The sequence below is a fragment of the Heptranchias perlo genome, chromosome 9 (genome assembly GCF_035084215.1).
Source record: "Heptranchias perlo isolate sHepPer1 chromosome 9, sHepPer1.hap1, whole genome shotgun sequence".
Taxonomy (NCBI): Eukaryota; Metazoa; Chordata; class Chondrichthyes; order Hexanchiformes; family Hexanchidae; genus Heptranchias; species Heptranchias perlo.
Window position 1 is genome coordinate 16,440,380 of NC_090333.1, and position 25,626 is coordinate 16,466,005.

Genomic DNA, 25,626 nt, shown 5'->3' on the forward strand with positions numbered 1-25,626 from the left:
TTTGATGCATCACCCATGTTTTTGGCATAGACTCATGAGTCTTCTTTGAACAATATTACTGCAGGATAGCAATTGAATCTCACGAACCTTCCTTTACAGTGTGTGACCTAATGGCACTACCGACCTACAAAGCCTGTTATCTAAGATTTCCTCCCTCTCTAAGGCCAAGGCTTTGAAGAAAATAAAGTTGTTTCACCAATATTTGAGGTCTCTGTCTGCATCTCCCTTCTTTCTCTCTTGCACACAAACACATGCCTCTCTTTTTAAAAAAAAATTCAATATGCTATCTTCTGACATTTTTCCTCAAATACAGTCAAATAGACACTATTGAAAGCTGAAAAGAAACAGTGGAGTAGTTGGGCTGACTAAACACTAATGTTTCCTGGGAAATTGTGCCCATGGCACACGCTTAGATTGGATCATCTGCCATCAGCCAACAGTCACAGATTTGGGCAAAAATATCTAGTCTGGGAAAGGCTAAGGCCCACAAGTAAAAACTTTAGTAAAGGTATTAAAAAGTCACAAATCACTGTTCAACAGGTAAATTTAATAATATTGTGACTAAGGTAATATTTTAATTATGTTTAAAACCTTATTTTTTACATTAGAAATTTATGATTATAAATGGCAGATGAAATATTTTTCCAAAAGTGCTTTGGAGTGATTCGATTGGATGGAGGTGAGGGGGAGGGGAAGTGAAAGGCATCAAGGTGGAAACAGGATGTGGGAGTTGCAGAAACAGACATTAGGCAAGGGTGTAGGAGCACTGCTTTCCACTGCCATTCTGCCCAAATCATTTCGCCAACCCACGACCCAAAACCTGGTTAGTTCCATCCCCATACTTACCACCCAAAACTCATCCCACAGCCCTGGCCAGATCTCTACCGTGATTGACAGCCTTCATCTGCTACCTGACTGCCACCTTTCCACACCCAATGAGTGTCCCACACCAGCCACTGGAAATGCAGCTTGCAGCCCTCCACAGCTCCAATCCCCGACCTGGCTCTCTACTCGCCAACTGCCACCCAAAAGGATGAAAGAAAAAGAATGAGAAGCAGAAAATCAAAAGACAAGATAGACAAAAAGAGGGAGTAAGAGAAAAACAGAAAGGGAGACAAAGACAGAAGTAGCAACATGAAGTATACAACATGAAGTATACAAACAGGCAAGAAAGGGACTGTATACTCTGATTTTCTCTAAGCAACATCATGGGAGATCTACTAACTACAGAAACATTTTGTCTAGCATTTGTTTTGTCAGTCACACTTCACGTACCATACACATAAAAGTTCACATACTAAATAAATGGACATCAAAAGTGTTGTTCTTCAACATTATATGGAGATTTACAGGAAAAGTGAATTGAACTTGTCTAAACACTTACATTGACTATAATAGTTTACTAACTAGCACAAAAGATTTACTGCATTAACTACTCAATCATCCCTCTCAAAAACAAAAAATAAAACGCTACCAGACAAAGGAAGCACAAAAAAACATATTCACCTTTCTAATTTCTGTTCAGTGTGCTTCTCTAAAATACGTTCATTTCCGTAACCTGAATAACTTGAATACCTAGGTAATATTTTATTAGTAAAAGAGCGTATAATATTTAAAGATGATAACATTTAGAAATTTAACAAGAGTCCTTATAAAGTAACATTAAATTCATTTGCCCTAAAAATCCAAACCTTGTGCCTGAAGCAATTAAAAGCATTTTTCCTACAGCATGACCTTTATTGTAGGAAAACAAAATTGCTACTTTGATTTCTTGGTTCACTGCTGACCATATAAAACTATTCTGATGCAAGTCAAGTTGAAAAGTATGATTTGGCCTGTGCATGTTTTTTTTTAAATTACTGTTGTGGAATCAGTGAACTTCCACAAATCGGAAGCCAATTTAAATTATAGACTGGATTACTAAAGATGAATTATTTTTAAGACTTAGCAAAAGAACAATATGGTTGCCTAATGGCTACCAAAACAACCTCATTACAGGAGTCCAAACCTACCACGTGATTTCAGTTCACAAAATTTAAGTATGTAGAAAATGACAACTAAACTTTCATGAAATCTCTACATATTTTTAACAAATACTGGAGCACACTTCAATATTTCACCCAAGAAGATACAGTACTCTGTTTCGTTACATTACAATATTCAAGGTTCAAAATAATCATCCAACTGCATGTCCAAGACAGGTATGTAACATGCTACAACAAGTATCTTCATTACTCAGAGCTTTGGCATTGTTTACCTAACCCAAAGAGCTTCTAGTAATCAGAAGTTTGTTAGAGGCAGTGAACCATGGGCCAAATTTTCAACAGGCTAAAGAGCACTGTTATTGTCTCAAAACAATCGTGGTCTGAACCAAGTTTGAACCTGACTCTTGTTCTTTGTTGCCTGTATTCTCTACTCTCTAACACCGACATTGTTTCCCTCTCTTCTCCGGGCCATTTACTTTAGTGTATGTTTTGCCATTACTAATTTTCTCATTTGGCCGTTAAAACATTTTCAGCTTTTTATTATAAGGTAAATTTTAGGGTTGCTAAGGTCAGCGGCACTGGAGCCGAACAGACCATGAAAGGCCAGAAAATTTGGCTTGGATCCATATAGCTGGATCAACAAGCATTTTGGACTGACCTAAAAGTGACCCTGCCAAAAAGGGACCATTGCTTCATTTAAATATTATATTGCATTTAAGTGAAGCCTGGTGCAATTTTCCATCCAGGGAGGACAGGATTGTGCTGGGCACTCCCTTTATCCACCCGGAGTAGCTAAGGAAAGCTCCACAAGTGATTGAGCTCAAAGTATCCAAGGCTTTTAAGCCCATTTTCAGCTTTACAGTACATTTTTAGTACAGGCTTGTGTTACAAATTTTTATAAAATTATTTTGGTTCTTTCTCCAAACAGTATGTAATATATATGTGAAATCTAATAGAGCTGATTATTACCTGCTAATTCACCAGAAAGCTAAATATAACTGAAATATTTATAAGACTTCAGCAGAGGGGACATGAAAAAAAGAGCTCTTACTACACAAACTTCAACAGGATGTCACAGAGTAGCAAGCCTTCTAAGTGAAGAATTGCATGGCAGTCGGCAAGTTGATTTAAAAGTTAACAACGGTGGTTGGTTCTGAAGCACAGCAAATAGAATATTTCATGGTTGAATTAGTACAAGATGAAAGAAAGCAGAACAAGATCAGCACCAGCAAAGCCAAAATGTCCGCACCCGTCATTATGCCAGCAACCATCCTGCAGGCTATGGCACAACTAACCGGGTCCTCAGGCTTTTTGGTTAGCACCACATATTGGCAGATCTCGGTCATCTGCTCCAAGACACTTGCAACATAGGGACATGACTGCCAAGGGAAGTCAAAAACGCCACTTTCTTCATTTCTTTTGCCCCTCTATCTCCTTCCAGGTGAGCAAAGGGATCATTTACCTCATCAACTAATTTGCTGCATGCACATGTATCATAATGCACAGTTCATCATGACACAATTACTTAATATCACCTTACATAGGCTTCTATAGGTATGTAAAAAGGAAAAGACTGGTGAAGGCAAATGTGGGTCCCTTACAGACAGTCAGAGATGGAAGAATTTATAATGGGGAATAAAGAAATGGCAGAGAAATTAAACAAATACTTTGTGTCTGTCTTCACGGAAGACGACACAAAAAACCTCCCAGAAATATTAGAGAACCAAGGGTTGAGCGAGAATGAGGAACTGAAAGAAATTAGTATTAGTTAAAAAGGAAATAGTACTAGAGAAATTAATGGAACTGAAAGTCGATAAATCCCAATAACCTGATTATCTACATCCCAGGGTTTTGAAAGAGGTGGCTATACAGATAGTGGATGCATTGGTTTCATCGTCCAGAATCTGTAGATTTTTCGAACGGTTCCTGCAGATCGGAGGGTAGCAAATGTAACCCCACTACTTAAGAAAGAAGGGAGAGAGAAAACAGGGAACTACAGACCTGTTAGCCTGACATCAGTAGTTGGGAAAATGCTAGACTCTATTATAAAAGGATGTGATAATAGGACACTTAGAAAATAATAATAGGATTTGGCAGAGTCAACATGGATTTATGAAAGGGAAATCATGTTTGACAAACCTATTGGAGTTCTTTACGGATGTAACTAGTAGAATAGATAAGGGGGAACCAGTGGATGTAGTGTATTTGGATTTTCAGAAGGCTTTCGATAAGGTCCCACACAGGAGGCTGGTGAACAAAGTTAAAGCACATGGGATTGGGGGTAATATACTGGCATGGATTGAGAATTGGTTAACAGACAGGAAACAGAGAGTAGGAATAAACGGGTCTTTTTCAGGTTGACAAACTGACTAGTGGGGTACCACAGAGATCGGTGCTTAGGCCCCAGCTATTCACAATCTATATCAATGATTTGGACGAGGGGACCAAATGTAATATTTCCAAGTTTGCTTATGACAAAACTAGGCGGGAATGTGAGTTGCGAGGAGGATGCAAAGAGGCTTCAAGGGGATACAGACAGGCTAAGTGAGTGGACAAGAACATGGCAGGTGGAAAAATGTGAAGTTGGTAGGAAAAACAGAAATGCAGACTATTTTTTTTTAAATGGTAAGAGATTGGGAAATGTTGATGTTCAAAGGGACCTAGGTGTCCTTGTACATGAGTCACTGAAAGCTAACACGCAGGTGCAGCAAGCAATTAGGAAGGAAAATGGTATGTTGGCCTTTATTACAAGTGGATTTGAGTACAGAGTAAAGATGTCTTCCTGCAATTATATAACGCCTCGGTGAGACCGCACCTGGAGTATTGTGTACAATTTTGGTCTCCTTCCCTAAGGAAGGATATACTTGCCATAGAGGGAGTGCAACGAAGGTGCACCAGACTGATTCCTGGGATGGCGGGATTGTCGTATGAGGAGAGATTGAGTAGACTAGGCCTGTATTCTCTAGAGCTTAGAAGAATGAGAGGTGATCTCATTGAAACATACAAAATTCTTATAGGGCTCAACAGGGTAGATGCAGGGAGGAAGTTTCCCCTGGCTGGGGAGTATAGAACCAGGGGTCACAGTCTCAGAATAAGGGGTAGGCCATTTAGGACTGAGATGAGGAGAAATTTTTTCACTCAGAGGGTGGTGAATCTTTGGAATTCTCTACCCCAGAGGGCTGTGGAGGCACAGTCATTGAGTACATTCAAAACAGAGATCGATAGATTTCTAGATATCAAAGGCATCAAGGAATATGGGGATAGTGCAGGAAAATGGCACTGAGGTAGAAGATCAGCCATGATTTTGTTGAACAGTGGAGCAGGCTCGAGGGGCCGGATGGCCTACTCCTGCTCTTATTTCTTATGTTCTTATATTCTTGCAAAATGCAGCAAACGGCAACCACATGGCCATCCTTAACACATCCTGTGTGCCAGTAAGAAAGAACTTGCATCTATACCCATGACCTCAGGACGTCTCAAAATGTTTTGCAGCCAATTAAGTACTTTTGAAGTGTAGTCACTGTTGTAATGTAGGAAACGTGGCAGCCAAACTGCACACAGCAAGGTCCCACAAGCAGCAATGAAAACTGCACACTGTTCTCAAACTGTGGCCCAACCAGTGCCTTACGCACATTCATCGTCACCTCCTTGCTTTTATATTCAATGTCCCTAAATATAGAAACTAGAATCGTATTTACCTCTTTTTGTGGCTTTTCCAACCTATTATACCGCAATAAAGATCTATACATCTGTACCCGAGACCTCTCTGTTCCTGTAATGCATTAACAATTTTACCATTTAGGTCACATTTGCATTTTCAGGTTTTTTTGCCCCAAAATGTACTACTTCACATTTAGCTACAATGAACTGCATTTGCCACATATCTGCCCACTTCGCTAATTTATCGAAATCATCCTGTCTCCGATATTCTTCCTCACAATTTGCTGTGATGTGGAGATGCCAGTGATGGACTGGGGTTGACAAATGTAAGGAATCTTCCAACACCAGGTTATAGTCCAACAGTTTTATTTGAAAATCACAAGCTTTCGGAAGCTTTCTCCTTCGTCAGGTGAAGACACTTCACCTGACAAAGGAGAAAGCCTCCGAAAGCTTGTGATTTTCAAATAAAACTGTTGGACTATAACCTGGTGTTGTAAGATTCCTTACAATTTGCTGTGGTTGTAGACAATGTAGTGAACTTGCTGCAGGTAATTAAAAGCACAAAATCTCAAAGCTCACATTATAAAAGGAGTTCAAGTGCTTTTGAATTGCAAATAGACAGCAAAATACCAAAGGCACCAGAAACTTTTTAAACTCGGCTTCAGAATCCTGTATCTTTTTGCACAATTTAATACATACCACTAATAACAAAAATGAAGAGCTCTAATAAATAAACTATGGTATTGCATTGAGGATACACAAGTTTGGCGTCATGCAAAATATACATATGAAAAATTATACCCTTCTAAAGTATCACTTTGCTCCACTTTAATATCACTTTCAGTGCTACACTGAAGTTAAACCCTGAAAACAACTTTTGCACAAAAACAAAATGAAGCAAGCATACATAGAAATTTGTACCATTTAGTATACCATGTAAACAAGAGTCTCACCAATGTACAAAATCAGAAATATGAGCACAATGAAAATAAAGGTAAAAATGTGGAAAATTGTGATAAATCTCTTACGTTTCTCTCAACTTTCTTCTTTTCCCTTGCTACTTCCCAGTCTCTTGCGATCTTGTACAATCTCTCGTTTTTGTCGGCAAAGCTACTTCTCAGTACCTCTCCTCAGATGCACTGAGCTGTTTGTCTTTTTCCAATTCCAATGAATTCATCTGCAACTAAAAATGATAAATCTTACAGAATTTCAACTAAATTCATTTTGAATGCCAACTTTTTCCATTGTAAAAACTTACATTTTCACATAAACCATAAGCTTTTGAAACATTTCTTCTGCCACACTGCTCACATTACTAACTGAACTTTGTTGTTGTTTTATAAAGGAATAGATAAAATTCTATCATTCGCGGCCTGGAATCAAAAATTTATATATCGGCTTCAGAGTTAGTTCACTCAAACAATCTTCTGTAGAGTTTTTGAACTGTGTGTCGTTGGATTATGGAGATATCCAGCATGTAATGCTGCAGAATTTCTACTTGTATACTGACTGCACTGGAATAGTAATAATGGTCCCAAGCAGGATAAATTATCCGGAGTATTGAATAGCAAAAACTCTGTTGTGCTCAAGTACTTTTACCTACTGTATCCTATCTGGGACTTCAACTGTGAACAATAAAGTCATCTGACAAGCAGAAAGGCATATGTTGCCATCAGTATGATAACTCCAGATGTACACCAAAGGATTTATATTGAAATGTTTTAACAGTTTTCCTTAATTTCTTTCCATCTTCTTCTCCATGTGCTTTAGGGTTTTGGTGGCATCATGAGTGCTCTGATTGGCAAGGATGAAATGCAGTTGGTCTACTCAAAATTGTTTGTTTTGGATGGCATAAGCTACTTCATACCAAAGTTGTGCCCCTGGTGTTGCAAACTTTGCTGCCACTGATAAACTGGAAAGATTCCTCTGCCACACTGAACCTTGATGTGGAGATGCCGGTGATGGACTGGGGTTGACAATTGTAAACAACTTTACAACACCAAGTTATAGTCCAACAAATTTATTTTAAATTCCACAAGCTTTCGGACTAAACACTAAACCTTGACAATGAAGGATTGATGTCCATATATAGGGAAGGTTTGAAATGGATTTTTTTAGCTACAGTGTTTGTCCAACCAGTTTTATGGTGATACTTTTGAAGTGTGTTCGATGTGCTTAGAAGAATGCCCTTTCACATCAAAACCCAAGGCTTAAATTGTCTGCAGCCACTAGATCGATGGTATGATTGTTACATAACTGGGGACGTAATCAGGGCTACAATATGCAGCTTCTTCTACACATAAGAAGTCAGGGATGAGAAAATGTTGGAGTTCATCCCTGTTGTATCCCAGCTCTGCCATCTTGAATGTGGAACTATATTTTGAACACCTCCATTTTGATTTATGTCTATTACCCTGCCTGGTAGATTCTTCCAAACATCTACCACTCATTGAGTGAAAAAGTTCTTCACAATATTAGTTTTAAATTTACTTTTTACTAATTTCCATTTATATTTTCTGCTTCCCTGACTTACTTCAAAGTAATATTCTGGGTTACATCGAGTTAGATCGAATCTACAGCACAGGGACAAGCCATTCGGCCCAACTGGTCCATGCCAGCGTTTATACTCCACACAAGTCTCCTCCCATCCTTCTTCACCTAACTCTATCAGCATATCCTTCTATTCCTTTCTCCCTCGTGCTTATCTAGCTTCGCCTTAAATGCATTAATGCTATTTGCCTCAACTACTCCTTGTGGTAAAGCGTTCCACATTCTTACCACTCTTTGGGTAAAGAAGTTTCTCCTGAATTCCTGTTGGATTCATTAGTGACTATCTTATATTTATGACCTCTAGTTTTGGACTCCACACAACTTTATACATTTTCTTTACATCTACCCCATCAAACCCTTTCATTATCTTAAAAACCTCTATCAACCCAAAAACCTCAGCCTTGTCTTTTCTAGTTAAGAGCCTCAGCCTGTTCAGCCTTTCCTGATAAGTATATCCTCTCAGTTCTGGTATCATCCTTGTGAATCTTTTCTGCAACTTCTCCAATGCTTCTATACCCTTTTAATAATATGGAGGCCAGAACTGTGTACAGTACTCCAAGTGTGTCTAACCAAGGTTCTATACAGGTTTAACATAACTTCTCTTTTTTCCAATTCTATCCCTCTAAAAAAGAACGCCAGTGCTTGGTTTGCTTTTTAAAAAGATGTCGCTACTTTTAAAAGATGTCGCTACTTTTAGTGATTGTGTATCTGTACCCAGAGAACCCTTTGCTCCTCTACCCCTTTTAGACTATTATCCAAGCAGTATGTGGCCTCTTTATTCTTCCTACCAAAATGCACCACCACACACTTAATCGACATTGAAAGTTTCTTAATGTCTGCAAGTTCGTTTATTTATTTATTCTTGTATTTTGTCGCATTCTTCCTTTGTGTTAACTACATCCCCCAATTTGGTGTCGTCTGCAAATTTTGAAATTGTACTTCCTTGTTGGGTTTATCTTATCTACACCATTTAATACATTATTAGTAGATTTCCAGTAGCATTGCTCAGGTAGCTTGGGACCCAGAATATGGTTTCCGATGTCGAAAGCAGTCCTTCTGCAGCCTAAATGTGACAGTGGTTTACACAGAGATTTAATATAAAAGTTACTTAAGCAAATATTGCATGACCAAAAGCAGATAAAAATATTACATTACAGAGATTTGCGAACAATAAAAGATGCATGGCCAGGAATATATGCAATACCATTTATTTGATATCTTAGCAACTTTTCTGAAGTATAGGTAACTTTTTGTTCTTCCCTCCCCAACACTACTTCGCAGTATGTACATTATAAACCTTCCTTCTTTTGCTTAGTTCTTCATGATTACAAAGACTTTTTTTTTCTACCCCATGTTGAATTTCTGTTCTTGCTGAAGCGGTTCATTAATGTTCCACAAAGGCCTTTCCCAACTCCAATAACTAGGATCTTGTACCAGTATGAGTTTGCCATGATCCATAGCTGGTTGGCTGACAAGACCCAAACTCAATCAAACTCTGGTCCCCTGACCACACATTAGTTCTCCCTCAGCACCTGAACAACACGTGTAAGTGGTTTTCTCGGGCGTACCGAAAACGCACCTCTTACTACAAGTTCTGGAACGACAGGGATTATAAGGACAGATCAGACATGTTTTCGGGCTCATCCGTATTGTGTTTAATAAGATTAACAATGACACTAGTAAACAGTACAAACTGTACAATCCTGGCTTGTCCAATAAGCCCTACCGTTAAATTACCACGGCCTAATGAGAGAAACCTCCCCCACCCTGTGAAATAAACCGACACAGGATCCCCCCAGCACTAAAACCTTCCAAGGTTTGGTTGGGACTTAGAATCACCCCCTCACACAGCTAAGTGGTCTTGTGGATGTGTAGGCGCAGGCAATATGCTCACTCCGATCGCCCGTTGTCTTGTTTGCAGCTTCTTCCTGCACATCTCGTTCCTGGTTCCGTACTGCCGACGCAGAATCCAAGTTCCAGTTTGAGTCGAGGTCCGTTGATGAGGGATGAAGAGCAACGCTCAGCTTCTGGCAGTGTTCCATTTAATTGAGCCGAGCCCCACTCGGGAGACTCGCTGTAGATTGATGTCGAGGAGCAGAGAGAAGAGAGCAGAGAGCAGAGCCCCGCAGATCCTATACTGATCGATGTATTGACTCAGGTGATCCATCTGGATCCCCCCACTCCACCCTCCCTCTGGCCTGGAGTGACTCATAACCTTTGAAATCTTTGCGAAAAATGATATTTCGTTTTCCCGCTCGCCGGGCCTTACACCTGGAGAGACAATGGGTGCTGATTACTGGGTGTCTGTCGTTTCCTGAGTCGATGGCCCCCATTAGCAGGTAATGGGTTTCGATCTCAAACCGATCTTGCTTAACTGGCTTCTCTCCTGGAAGACAATGGCCCGGCCATCTCCTGCCTTCCACCAGGAGACCGAGTGTCTCTGAGTTACCTCTCAGGGTATTGTTTCCAGTTAAATGGTGATGACGTCAATCTGCCTGGGTTCTCTTCCACCCAGCCTGTCAGTGTGAAATGTCCGTTTGCATATGAATGCACTTTGGTCAGGTTAGCCTGGCTTGAAACTCCTGCCAGTCAATCCTGTTCTCTAAGCCACCCCACAAGCTTGTCAAACAGTACATTCTTTCTTGAGGGCATTGGATTTAAAATATGATTCGTAAAAATGGCCAGAACGCTCGTGCTACATTCCCCCCTTCGATATTTCGTCATCAAAACCAGAAATATCACAAATTTCGTCGTCTTCACTGCATGAGGCGCATTGTGGATCTCAACCAAACCGTACATTACTTATCAATTACACCTGCAGTCCCATTTCTTATACCATACAAACAATTCAATTCAACAAACAGGCAGAAAAACTCCTGGTTACCCTTTCATTAGGGCCTCGCAACGATTTCAGAGAGCTTTCCTTCTCTTTTTACAGAATAACTTTAACAGATACAACACCATGATTAGTTGTACTATTACTATTGTGTGTAAAACTATTCGGATCCATGGCAGGATCTCGACATTCAAACCGAAGTCCCAACAGGACAGGGAAGCCATTTCTTTTATTTCTGCCCCCGATTCTCTGTTCCGCTGTTAGAGGGTGTAGAAGTTTTTTTGGGAGAGTTCAACTTTCCTTATTAGTTTTGTGTGGTGTTCGGGCAGAAGAGGAATTTCATACCCGAACCACGTTATGTATTGCTGCAGGTCCTGTACCATGTCATTCACTGTGAGGTGTACCGTGGTGAAATCTGAAATGGGGATGATGCACTCCTGCGCCACCTGAACCTCTGCGTGGGATTTGAAGCAGAAAGTTTTGTCGGCGACAGGGCACTAAGTGTACTTGTGTACCAGATACTGGTCCACGCTTGTCGTGATGTAGTATGTCCCGTTGCTCGCATATGCTACCTGGGGTGGAATGTGGCTCTGGGCCCTCACTCCATGGTGCAATTGATGGGCTCTGCACTCTCCGATTCAAACCCACACACTGGTCGATCGAATGCGTTCAGGTGCTGGGGACACAACACCACGTGCACGCCCCTGCTCTGGCACCTCGAGGTCAGTGCCGGTCATGATGTTCTCCTATTTTATTACAAACTGTGGGGCCCCATGATGCCGCACGTGCACCCCGTTCCTCAGGACACCAATGTTTTCTACCCGGTATACCGGTGCTGGCCACGGTGACCTGCCCATTACCGGCATCCGGAGTACAATCCCCATTATTGTGTGGTTGGACTGGCCACAATCAACTGGAACCGAGTATGCCTCTGAGGCCAGTTGGAGTTGACACGGGCTCATCAGATTATCATACAGGCTCAGCACGGTGAGGTGCCGGTTGCTAACCCAGGAGGGGATGCGACTTTGTTGCAGGTCCTCCAAATTACTGCGCCCTTCGTTCGGCAACCACGCACCGTACAACACACACCCGTCATTTCTAGCTGCCTGTGCCGACGCATTCCCACCCTCCCTGAGCAAACTATTGATCATCTGAGTGTGCGCCTCCAGCTCGGCTATGACCTCCTTTAAATGTATGGTCATAGCCTGGTCCCCCCGTAACTCTGACCCCTCCAGCTCGTTACCCTCCCCCAGTATCTTTCGTAGCTGGTCCCTTAAAGTGTTGACCTGCATCTGCAGCTGTGCATCGTCCAAACTGTTTATCAGAAACATTCCTGTGCCAAACGCTGTGGGGGCATTGTTGAACACCCCTCTCTTCTGTCTCCCCGAACAAACGCGACTGTTCGTATTTGATGTATATAACGCCTCCCGACTCTCATCCCCGTAACTTAGCTCGTAAAACTGGCGGAACATTTCTTTCAACAAGGTCTCGTAAAGTCTCTCCGTTTCTACCGGACACCACCAGAGCAGCTGCAATCGGGTTAAATTTAAAATGACCGACGTTACCTCATAATGTACATCATGATACAAGATCTTTCTGGTCGGGACCAATATTAATCCATTTCTCGGTCCCAGTGTGGTGGCAGGACACCTAATCGCGGTTCCCTGTACTGATGGGGCTGTGGATAGGGGCTTCCTCTCCTGTGCAACAGGTTCTGTGGAATTTATTGTGTTGGGAGGGTCTGGGATCACGCAGGAATCCAAACTCTGATCCCGGCCCCAGAATTCTGCCATCGCCACGAAAAGGCAATCGACATACCCGTTGGGCAGATCCGTTCCGACCCCGATACACACACATAAATGCCCTGCTCCTCCTTCCACCACTTGTCCCAGCACGTTTCCACGCCCCCATTCATTCCCGTAATTTGTCGGTACGTGTCGTTCCCCAGTCTCTCCCAGTCCATGGATCTGTTACCCTTGGCCTGGTCCAACTTTCTCAACCACCACCACTGTCCCAAGAGAATGTGTCCCTCACATTTTAAACAAAAGCGCTTCCCCTCAGTCAACCTAACCAGTGTGGCTGTGATCTGCAGCTTGGGACACGTTATGGAGGCCTCCCCAAATGTGAAACCGGTGTGGTTGGAGTATCCAGGCGAATTCGACCCCAATCACCCCGGCCACCTTCCCTCGTGGAAGTACGCAGCCATCCCGTCCGTGTCCCCTGTTCTACCCTCCTGCGTCACGGTGGGTCTGTTTCTTTCTGTGCAGCCGTAGAGGAAGGACACCTCATTGTCTCCTCTCTCCATGTGTCCCGTTCCGACCAGAGCACACTCAGTCTTAGGGTTGTCTCCATTTTCTTCTGATTTCTACCATTGAGACAAACAGATACAGCAACACCATTCTGAGAGAGGTTTTTCCTCTACAGGTCTGGCTCTTGTTATTTACATGCATTTACAGTTCGTTCCACGTTATCGAGTGCCCCCGGTTAAAACCTTTCCAGCTGGGGCCTCTTGAGGCTCGCGGTCGGCGAGTAAGGAGGCATCTGCGGCACCCTAGGCCGTGGTATCCGACTGCTTCTCCTTACCGCCTCGTGCTCGGTGTTAAACAACTTGCACTGGTTGAGGTGATACCATTTCATGTGTTTCAGGAGTCTCACTGCATATACAATGGGGCTCGCCTTATCCACGATGTTATAAGGCTCCACGTACAGTGGCTTGAATGCCCCTACGCGGGCATAGTTCCTGACCATTACCTGGTCTCCCACCTTCCACTCGTGGGTTCTCTGGGGCTCTAGCAGCAACCGATTTTTCTGGTGCTGGCTCCCCAGGTTACTGGCTGCCTGCCAGTGAATTTGTTTTAAAGTGTCAAACAGATTCTGGACAAACCGGTCCCAGTTTACCTCCCTGACCTGAGCTTCTGTGAGGACTGGCGCCAAAACATGGGTTGGGGTGCTCATAATCCTCCCGCTCTTGAGCCCCTGTGCTTCTGGAGGAGCTGGCCCGGACACCCATTAAGACTAGAGGCAAGACCTCGTCCCATCTCTGCGGGAACAGGCTTATCTCCTTCCTCAATCTTTCTATCAGTGTCCGGTTCATGCGCTCCACAATCCCTGATGACTGGGGATTGTGAGCCACATGCCACTTCCCTTGTACTCCCAGAAGTTTTAAGGTGGCCTGCATCAACTTGCCCGTGAAATGGCTCCCTTGGTCAGACTCCATGACCTGTGGCAGTCCCCATCGGGAAAACACTTCCCTCACTAGGATCCTAGCTGTCGCTAGTGCCGTGGCTGCTCGGCCTGGAAAGGCCTCCACCCACTTTGAGAATACGTCCACCAGGACTAAGCAGTACTTGTTACCTGCTTTAGTGGTGGGTAGTGGTCTGATGAAATCAACCTGCAGGGACCGCCACGGTCCCTCAATCCTTCTGGTGTGTCCAATGGGGGCTTTTCTGCGCTGAGGATCGGAATTATTAGCCGCACACACTAAACAATTCACACAGAATTCCTTGACTTCCTCCTTGAGATGTGGCCGCTGCCCCCCCTCCTCAACCATTGCCAGGTAGTTTCCGGCCCTGGGTGTCCCGTTCCCGGGCCCCCGTGGGCCAACTGGAGGAACTCCTCCCGGTGCTGTGCAGGAGATATCCAACTATCCCCCTTGAAAAGGATCCCCTCCTTAACTATGATGTCCGCTGCCCCGAACGGACCCTTTACCTGTTCGCTGTTCTCCCTTTTTACAAGGATGGCCTTAAGTACGGGATCCTGCGCTTGGACTTGTGTTAATTCCGGGGCCAAAGCTACCCAGTATGCCTCCCTTGTCCTGGATTGCTGCTACTGGACCTGCTCTGTACGGATCCCAGAATACTCCTTCCCTGGCCTCCTGTTTGGCCAGCTCGTCTGCCTTTTGGTTGCCCTCCCACTCAGGCTCTGTCTTTGAATGGGCTTTGATCTTGTGTATGTAGTAATCTCCCCGGGTGCCCGTGACTTCTAAAATTCTCCCTAGCAACGGTGCTGTTGCTAGGGGCTTCCCATCTGCGGACTTGAAACCGCACCTGGCCCAAACGACCAAGTACTCCATTCATGAATTACAGGTGAACATGGAATCCGAGCAGATGGTATAGGGGGTGGGGAATTCATTGGGGTGGGTAACCACATATGCCATAGCCGACAGTTCGACATGCTGAGCGCTCAGGGTGCTGGGGAGATTAATGGCCTTCGCTATCTTAGCTGTGGGGTCATAAATCCCGCACCCAATGAGACGCTCCCCGTTCACCACCGAACTGGACCCGTCTACGTTGATGTCCCGGCCTGTCCAGTGTATCCCGGCCCGGAATCCCACATCTACGTCCCACACCCCTTCTACAGTACGTGCATGGGCAGTCCCTGGGTAGATTAAATTCATAGCCAGCTTTGGCTCTTTCAACCCCTGCACTCTCAGATTCATTTGCGCGAGCACTGCTCACTGTTCTGTCCTTGATCCTCCCGTCTAACAACATGAGTGGGGGCGTGGTGAGTTAGTAAAGTTATCAGGGATGATCCCGTAAAGAGCTGGGAGCGCTTTATGGCCCAGTGCGTGGCTAGGAGATGCCTCTCGCAGTTGGAGTATCCCCTTTCTATCTCAGTGAGAATCCTTGAGGAGTAGACCACGGGTCGTAGCTTGCCATGTCACTCCTGGAGCAACACCGCACTCAAGCTATCCCCGCTGGCTGCGACCCCCAAGAAGAATTCCTCACTACTGTTGATAGCTCCCAACGCATGTGCCGCTGTAAATTCTCCTTGAGGCGGGTGAATGCTTCCTGGCAGTTTTGATCCCACCTCCCACCCGTCTCCCTTGTGGAGGAGCCGAAGCAGAGGGGCTGCCGTGGCTGCGTACCCTCTATAAAGTCCCTGCAGTACCCTGTGAGTCCCAGGAAGGATCTTAATCCAGTTACATCCTTGGGGGCTGGTAACTCCTGTACTTTCTTTTGCCTCATCGATCACTCGCTCACCAGCTTTTACGGTCAGCCCGAGGAATTTGACTTCCTCCCGACCGATCTGGGATTTCTTTGGGTTCACTTTAAACCCTGTCTCCCGCAATAGCTTCAACAGCTCGTCCAGCAGTGGCCCGTGCTCCTCCCCCTCCATGGAGAACATGATGTGGAGATGCCGGTGATGGACTGGGGTTGACAATTGTAAACAATTTTACAACACCAAGTTATAGTCCAACAATTTTATTTGAAATTCACAAGCTTTCGGAGGCTTCCTCCTTCCTCAGGTGAATGTGGAAATGAAATCCTCGAACCCTTCGCATTTATAAATCACAGAACAATACCTGGTGATTACAGATAGTCTTTCCAACTGCCCGTTGCCAAGGCAATCACAGTGTGCAGACAGAGAGGTGTTACCTACAGGGTCCCCGAATATACAAACAACCAAAAAAAAGAGGCAGAAACATAGAAACATCCGGAAGGAAGAGAAAGACAGCAAATGACCCGTTATATTAAAAACAGATAACTTTTGTTCGCTGGTGGGGTTACGTGTAGCGTGACATGAACCCAAGGTCCCGGTTGAGGCCATCCTCATGGGTGCGGAACTTACAAAAGCAAGTCGTCCACATAATGGATTAGCTGGTTGGGTCAGCTGAAGCCTTTGAGTGCGTCTGCCATACACTGGTGAACTATGGAGCGGCTGTTATGAAACCCCTGTGGAAGGCACGTACAGGTGTACTGTTGCCCTTTATATGTAAATGCAAATTTGTACTGGTCTTCCCGTTTAAGGGGAATCGACCAGAACCCATTGGAGATATCCAGCATCATGAAAGTGGTTGCGGTTGCTGGAATGAGGTCAGCAACAGCCGCGACTGTGGGCGCACAGGCTGGGATATTTTTATTGAGCACACGATAGTCCACGGTGGCTCTCCACAACTGATCGGGCTTCTTAACCGGCCAAAGTGGTGAGTGTCGGCCTCAACACCTCCTTTTCTACGAGGGATCCCAGTGCCGTCTCTAAGTTGGCTTCTGCCTCTCTGGGGAAACTACTGTTTCTGTGGCCGTGACATGGGGTCCCCTTGCACCCTGACTTCTACCCATCACCCTGCCACAGTCGTGCTTGTGAGTGGCAAATGCGGCGAGGTTGTCCCGCACGTTCACCTGATATTTGGCTGGGGTACTACAGACCAACTGCTCTCGGTCGTAATTCCCCTCGGGCTTCATAGTACACACATTACCCCTTCCTTCCCTATCTCTTGGGATCACTAGCACCTCCTCGGCTTTATCTGAAGCCAATGCCCCCTCGCAGCGATTCCTTAAATCCACAATCACTCGGTTGGCTAAGATAAAGTCAGCCCTGTGGACTCCTGATCCTGGCTGTTCCCATTGCACCAGGATGCACTCCCATGTGATATGGAGGGATCCTAGTTCCACGTCCAGGGGTTTTGAGATTGCCCCAGCCTGCTCATTCCCTGTAAACCCCACGAGGCTGAATAGAACCCTGCTAGACCAGGGTGAATTGGTCGGGTTTTCTGAATGGACCACTGTGCTGGAAGCCCATCAGATACTTCCCCTGCACCGCCTCCACCCCCATCCTGACACAGGGCCTGCCCCACTCATCGTACATGAGCGGACACAAGTACTGAGGCTGGGCACATTCTAGTCAGGGTGGGAGGGGGGGGGGCGTACGGGTGCGGTGGGCGCTTCACTGCTCACGGCAGCGTCTAACTTGCCTTTGTCCTTCCCCATAGCCTTCCGTCGGGCGACCACCAGAAGCTCGAACAACTCGTTGGTCGTCCCCTCTACAACACATGGCTTTTGTACTGGAGGGCACCCTTGAGGCCTCCCCACTTTTGGGAACGGGCAGTCCCGCCTCCAGTGTCCCACCTTCCCACACCCGAAACAAGTCCTGGACATGTCGACACTAACCCCTTCCTGTCGCCATTCCTTCCAATTACCCTCACTGGCTTTCATTTCACGCACCCTCCCGTTTGGTTTGACCTCCTCCCTGGAATTGGACTTAAAGGCTCGACTCTGCTTTCTGAGCACGCCTGCCTCCGTATTTGCGAGGTCCTCGGGGTCAAACCATGCTTCTACCCTGACCCTAATCCTTGGCAAGCTGTTCGCCACAAGGACCCTGAGCCAGTGATTCCCAGGGGCCCCTATCTACTGCGCGCCATCGAGCGTCCTTCCAGTTGCCTTTACGTACACAGGCCACAGCCCATCCGTGAATGCATCTGGTGTCTCGCCGGCCAGCTGCCTAGTCCGTTCTACTTGTAAGAACGGGCTATCCTGGGTATGCCCCATGGCCCTCAGGATCTCGTCTTTCAACTCCTCTGTGGTGCCTCCTCCTAGCTTTGTGGCTGCGGATAAGCTCTGATATAATCTCCCGTCAAGGGAGAACAGCATCAGCCTGTTGACCTCGCCCTCACTACATCCATTGACCCCCCCCCCACCACCCCCTATCAGTTCTACTTCCATAAAGTGAACTTGGGTGTCCCTGCTCGCCTGGTATGCAGCTAAGGGGTTGTGTACGGGACCACGTAATCGTTCTGCAGCGGGCCCTGGTCACCGTTTGGTGCGGGTGGACCAAAATTCTGCTGCCGCAGAGGACACTTTGGTCTCGGTGGTGCTTCAGGCGCTGGTCGGACTTCCCTGTCCTGAGCCCTATCATCAGGCTCCTGTGCTTCCTTGTCCCAGTCTACCCCAGTTTTCCCCTGGTGACATTAAACAGGCCATACCACTGGCTCCGGACACGGCTTGGGTCAATTTTTGGATCCTTTCCTTACAGGGACCGTGACCCGCTTCCTCATAGCCTCTAATCCTGGCTACTTTATAAGCTACCTTTATATCCCTCAGCTCACCCTCCAAGCTGTCAGCTCTCGCTATTAGCCTCGCGTTTTCTTCCCGTCGGGCCTGCTTGTTTACCTTGGCCTCTGTAACCTGACACTGTAGGTATTCAACCATGTTACGGGAGGTCTCTTCCGCACGTCTTTTCTGCCTTTCCTCGTGCAGTTCCTCTAATAGTCTACTCCCGACGATCTCCCTCGCGTCTGACCTATCCTCAGACTCTAAGCTCGTTCCCTAGCTTTTCAACCCGCTCCCTGTGCGGCTGAATATGCTTCTGCAGACATAGGAGCCAAGTCGTTTTCTCCTTTGACTTCCTGTGACCCCTGCTACCTGTCCATTCTCCAGCCCTATCCTGGGGACTCTCAGAGCGCAGCATCTCCAGCACCCATGGCTGAGACACGTTAATCTTACTGAACACGTAGGAGGAAATCCTATCCTCCATCGATCAGTATAGGATCTGCAGGGCTCTGCTCTCTGCTCCTCGGCATCAATCTACAGCGAGTCTCCCGAGTGGAGCTCGGCTCGATTAAACGGAACACCGCCAGAAGCTGAGCTATGAAGCTATGAGGAAGCGGGTCACGGTCCCTGTAAGGAAAGGATCCAAAAATTGACCCAAGCCGTGTCCGGAGCCAGTGGTATGGCCTGTTTAATGTCACCAGGGGAAAACTGGGGTAGACTGGGACAAGGAAGCACAGGAGCCTGATGATAGGGCTCAGGACAGGGAAGTCCGACCGGCGCCTGAAGCACCACCGAGACCAAAGTGTCCTCTGCGGCAGCGGAATTTTGGTCCACCCGCACCAAACGGTGACCAGGGCCCGCTGCAGAACGATTACGTGGTCCCGTACACAACCCCTTAGCTGCATACCAGGCGAGCAGGGACACCCAAGTTCACTTTATGGAAGTAGAACTGATAGGGGGTGGTGGGGGGGGGGGTCAATGGATGTAGTGAGGGCGAGGTCAACAGGCTGATGCTGTTCTCCCTTGACGGGAGATTATATCAGAGCTTATCCGCAGCCACAAAGCTAGGAGGGGGCACCACAGAGGAGTTGAAAGACGAGATCCTGAGGGCCATGGGGCATACCCAGGATAGCCCGTTCGGGAGACTCGCTGTAGATTGATGCCGAGGAGCAGAGAGCAGAGCCCTGCAGATCCTATACTGATCGATGTATTGACTCAGGTCACCTGTCTGGACCCCCCTCCCCCCACTTTCCCTGTGGCCTGAAGTGACTCATATCCTTTGAAATCATTGTGAAAAATGCTACTTTGTTTTCCCGCTCCCAGGCCTCACACCTGGAGAGACAATGGGTGCTGATTACTGGGTGTCTGTCGTTTCCTGAGTTGATCGCCCCCATTAGCAGGTAATGGGTTTCGATCTCAAACAGATCTTGTTTAACTGGCTCTCTCCTGGAAGACAATGGCCCGGCCATCTCCTGCCTTCCACCAGGAGACTAAGTGTCTATGAGTTACCTCTCAAGGTATTGTTTCCAGTAATCATATTAAATGGTGATGACGTCAATCGGCCTGGATTCCCTTCCACCCAGCCTGTCGGTGTGAAATGACCGTTTGCATATGAATACACCGTAGTCAAGTAGCCTGGCTCGAAACTCCTGCCAGTCAATCCTGTTCCCGAAGCCGTGCCCACAAGCTTGCCAAACAGAACAGTTCTTTCTTGGGGGTATTGGATTTAAAATATAATTCATAAAAATGGCTAGAATGCTGGTGCTACATTGGTTATCTCAGATTTTCATTTAATAGATTAAACGGTTTGAAACAGTAATGAAATTAATTGGGAGGGACTCTGATCAGAAAATTGGATTAACCCAACCTCCTTCATCATAGGTGCAGGCAAGCACCTATTTTCTCCCCATCATCAGAAAATCAGAATTCTTGATTTATGCTTTATATGTAGTCCCTGAGGCTTCTAGCATGCATCTATATTGCCCATGCAAACAAAGAGTTTGCACATCCTTGGGTGACACAAACAAACCCATCAGTTGAGTTTCTTTGATTGGCTTTCTTTGCAGATATTCTAAAAACAATGGGCAAACATTTCTAAGAAGGGCGCAGCTGCCCAATTCCAGTCAGCTAATTTTTCTCAGAATTATGTAGCCATTCCGACCTTTAGAACTGCATCTTGCTTCTGTGTCTGCTAGGTCAAAACTCTAACCTTTGAAATACTTAGGCAAGCTGTGGAAGTCTTATTGGAGCAAGTATGGCAGAGGAAGCAGGCCATCATCCACATCGTGCTGGGCAGGAGATGGCACTGCACAAAACTGCAGAGAACAACATCCAGAGAATCTGGCTGCAAGTCAGAAAGAAGTTTAAAGATCTCACCAGTTCGACATCAAAGTCGAACGAATCATGACTTTATACAATGTAAGTGTCCAAAGAATGCCTGGCACAAAGTGTTGCTTCCCCCTCACACAATGTCATCGTCCTTTAAATGCTTACCGTGCATAGGCATTCTACACCAACTCCCAAAGAATTCTTCAATTCAATATAATTGCATTACTGATCAAAACCCACTGTGTTCTATATGATGGCACTTGATTAACTGAAGGACACAGCTGCCAGACTGGGCCTGCGGCAGGTGGTGAGCGAACCAACACGAGGGAAAAACTTACTTGACCTCGTCCTCACCAACCTACCTGTCGCAAATGCATCTGTCCATGACAGTATTGGTAGGAGTGACCACCGCACAGTCCTCGTGGAGACGAAGTCCCGTCTTTGCACTGAGGACACCATCCAACGTGTTGTGTGGCACAACCACCGTGCTAAATGGGATAGATTCAGAACAGATCTAGCAGCTCAAAACTGGGCACCCATGAGGCACTGTGGGCCATCAGCAGCAGCAGAATTGTATTCCAGCACAATCTGTAACCTCATGGCCCGGCATATTCCTCACTCTACCATTACCAACAAGCCAGAGGATCAACCCTGGTTCAATGAGGAGTGTAGAAGAGCATGCCAGGAGCAGCACCAGGCGTACCTAAAAATGAGGTGCCAACCTGGTGAAGCTACAACTCAGGACTACATGCATGCTAAATAGCGGAAGCAGCATGCTATAGACAGAGCAAAGCGATTCCACAACCAACGGATCAGATCAAAGCTCTGCAGTCCTGCCACATCCAGTCGTGAATGGTGGTGGACAATTAAACAACTAACGGGAGGAGGAGGCTCTGTAAACATCCCTATCCTCAATGGTGGCGGAGTCCAGCACGTGAGTGCAAAAGACAAGGCTGAAGCGTTTGCAACCATCTTCAGCCAGAAGTGCCGAGTGGATGATCCATCTCGGCCTCCTCCCGATATCCCCACCATCACAGAAGCCAGTCTTCAGCCAATTCGATTCACTCCACGTGATATCAAGAAACGGCCGAGTGCACTGGATACAGCAAAGGCTATGGGCCCCGACAACATCCCAGATGTAACGCTGAAGACTTGTGCTCCAGAACTTGCTACGCCTCTAGCCAAGCTGTTCCAGTCCAGCTACAACACTGGCATATACCCAACAATGTGGAAAATTGCTCAGGTATGTCCTGTCCACAAAAAGCAGGACAAATCCAATCCAGCCAATTATCGCCCCATCAGTCCACTCTCAATCATCAGCAAAGTGATGGAAGGTGTCATCGACAAGTGCTATCAAGCGGCACTTACTCACCAATAACCTGCTCACCGATGCTCAGTTTCGGTTCCGCCAGGACCACTCGGCTCCAGACCTCATTACAGCCTTGGTCCAAACATGGACAAAAGAGCTGAATTCCAGAGGTGAGGTGAGAGTGACTGCCCTTGACATCAAGGCAGCATTTGACCGAGTGTGGCACCAAGGAGCCCGAGTAAAATTGAACTCAATGGGAATCAGGGGGAAAACTCTCCAGTGGCTGGAGTCATACCTAGCACAAAGGAAGATGGTAGTGGTTGTTGGAGGCCAATCATCTCAGCCCCAGGACATTGCTGCACGAGTTCCTCAGGGCAGTGTCCTAGGCCCAACCATCTTCAGCTGCTTCATCAATGACCTTCCCTCCATCATAAGGTCAGAAATGGGGATGTTCGCTGATGACTGCACAGTGTTCAGTTCCATTCGCAACCCCTCAAATAATGAAGCAGTCCGAGCCCGCATGCAGCAAGACCTGAACAACATCCAGGCTTGGGCTCATAAGTGGCAAGTAACATTCACGCCAGATCAGTGCCAGGCAATGACCATCTCCAACAAGAGAGAGTCTAACCACCTCCCCTTGACATTCAACGGCATTACCATCGCCGAATCACCCACCATCAACATCCTGGGGGTCACCATTGACCAGAAACTTAACTGGACCAGCCATATAAATACTGTGGCTACAAGAGCAGGTCAGAGGCTGGGTATTCTGCGGCGAGTGACTCACCTCCTGACTCCCCAAAGCCTTTCCACCATCTACAAGGCACAAGTCAAGAGTGTGATGGAATACTCTCCACTTGCTTGGATGAGTGCAGCTCCAACAACACTCAAGAAGCTCGACACCATCCAAGATAAAGCAGCCCGCTTGATTGGCACCCCATCCACCACCCTAAACATTCACTCCCTTCACCACTGGCGCACAGTGGCTGCAGTGTGTACCATCCACAGGATGCACTGCAGCAACTCGCCAAGGCTTCTTTGACAGCACCTCCCAAACCCGCGACCTCTACCACCTAGAAGGACAAGAGCAGCAGGCACATGGGAACAACACCACCTGCACGTTCCCCTCCAAGTCACACACCATCCCGACTTGGAAATATATCGCCGTTCCTTCATTGTCGCTGGGTCAAAATCCTGGAACTCCCTTCCTAACAGCACTGAGGGAGAACCATCACCACACGGACTGCAGCGGTTCAAGAAGGCGGCTCACCACCACCTTCGAGGGCAATTAGGGATGGGCAATAAATGCTGGCCTTGCCAGCGACGCCCACATCCCGTGAACGAATAAAAAAAACTGTCCTCCTGGAAATTTCACCTTCTCACTCCCTCTCAATTTGCACAAGTTGCACAAAATAGGCAAGAGAAAACTCACATGCGAGGAGGGTCCCATAATTTTCAGCCTTGGAGCAGTTCTGAGGAGGCTACTCTCCAGATCATTAGGCAAGAGAGCATCGAGGGAAGTAGGGGATGGTGAAGTTGGAGGCCTGCCACCAAGTCAGAGTCAGTACCATCCTTCTCATGTAATTTCTTCTCATCAACATTAAGGAATATACGAAAACACAATGTTATAGAATCACAGAAAGGTTACAGCATGGAAGGAGGCCATTCAGCCCGTCGAGTCCACACCGGCTCCATGCAAAGCAATCCAGCTAGTCCCACTCCCCCGCCCATTCCCCGTAGCCCTGCAAATTTTTTCCCTTCAAGTACATATCCAGTTCCCTTTTGGAGGCCATGATTGAATCTGCCTCCACCACCCACTCGGGCAGTACACTCCAGATCCTAACCACTCGCTGTGTAAAATAATTTTTCCTCATGTCACCTTTGGTACTTTTCTCAATCACCATAAATCTATGCCCTCTGGTTCTTGACCCTTCCGCCAATAAGAACAGTTTCCCTCTATCTGGACCCTTCATGATTTTGAATACTTCTATCAAATCTCCTCACAACCATTTCTGTTCAAAGGAGAACAACCCCAGCTTCTCCGGTCAATTCACATAACTGAAGTCCCTCATCCCTGGAAACATTCTAGTAAATCTCTTCTACACCCTTTCTAAGGCCTTCACATCTTTCCTAAAGTGCAATGCCCAGAACTGGACACGATACTCCAGTTGTGGCCGAACCAGTGTTTTATAAAGGTTCATCATGACTTCCTTACCATTGTACTCTGTGCCTCTATTTATAAAGCCCAGGATCCCATATGCTTTTTAAAACACTTTCTCAAACTGCCCTGCCACCTTCCAAGATTTGTGCACATATACACCCAGATCGCTCTGTTCCTGTACCCCTTTTAGAGTTGTGCCCTCTAGTTTATATCGCCTCTCCTCGTTCTTCCTACCGTAATGTAAACCTTTGCATTTTTCTGCGTTAAATTTCATCTGCCACGTGTCCACCCATGCCACCAGCCTAGCACTATCCTCCTGAAGTCTAGCACTATCCTCCTGAAGTCTAGCACTATCCTCCTGAAGTCTAGCACTATCCTCCTGAAGTCTAGCACTATCCTCCTGAAGTCTAGCACTATCCTCCTGAAGTCTAGCACTATCCTCCTGAAGTCTAGCACTATCCTCCTGAAGTCTAGCACTATCCTCCTGAAGTCTAGCACTATCCTCCTGAAGTCTAGCACTATCCTCCTGAAGTCTAGCACTATCCTCCTGAAGTCTAGCACTATCCTCCTGAAGTCTAGCACTATCCTCCTGAAGTCTAGCACTATCCTCCTCACTGTTTACTACCCTTCCAAGTTGTGTGTCATCCGCACATTTTGAAATTGTGCCCTGTACACCTAAGTCCAAGTCATTAATATAGATCAAGAAAAGCAGTGGATCCAGCACTGACCCCTGGGGATCACCACAGTACATCTCCCTCCAGTCCGAAAAACAACCGTTCACCGATACTCTGTTTACTGTCCCTTAGCCAATTCTGTATCCATGTTGCTACTGCCCCCTTTATTCCATAGGCAGCAATCTTGATGATAAGCCTACCATGCAGCACTTTATCAAATGCTTTTTGAAAATCCATATCCACCACATCAACTGCATTGCCCTCATCTACCCTCTGTGCTACCTCATCAAAAAAACTCTATTAGGTTAGTTAAACACAATTTGCATTTAACAAATCTGTGCTGGCTTTCCCTAA

General features: G+C 46.2%; 1 protein-coding gene across 1 annotated transcript in view; it reads right to left on the reverse strand.

Moving 5' to 3' along the window:
• Positions 1–25,626, reverse strand: part of znf644b (zinc finger protein 644b) — a 114,644-nt gene that overhangs the window by 57,946 nt on the left and 31,072 nt on the right. Inside the window, exon 2 of the mRNA XM_067989909.1 lies at positions 6,674–6,828. The gene's annotated coding sequence lies outside the window, so the exon portion shown is untranslated. The remainder of the gene's footprint in view (positions 1–6,673; positions 6,829–25,626) is intronic.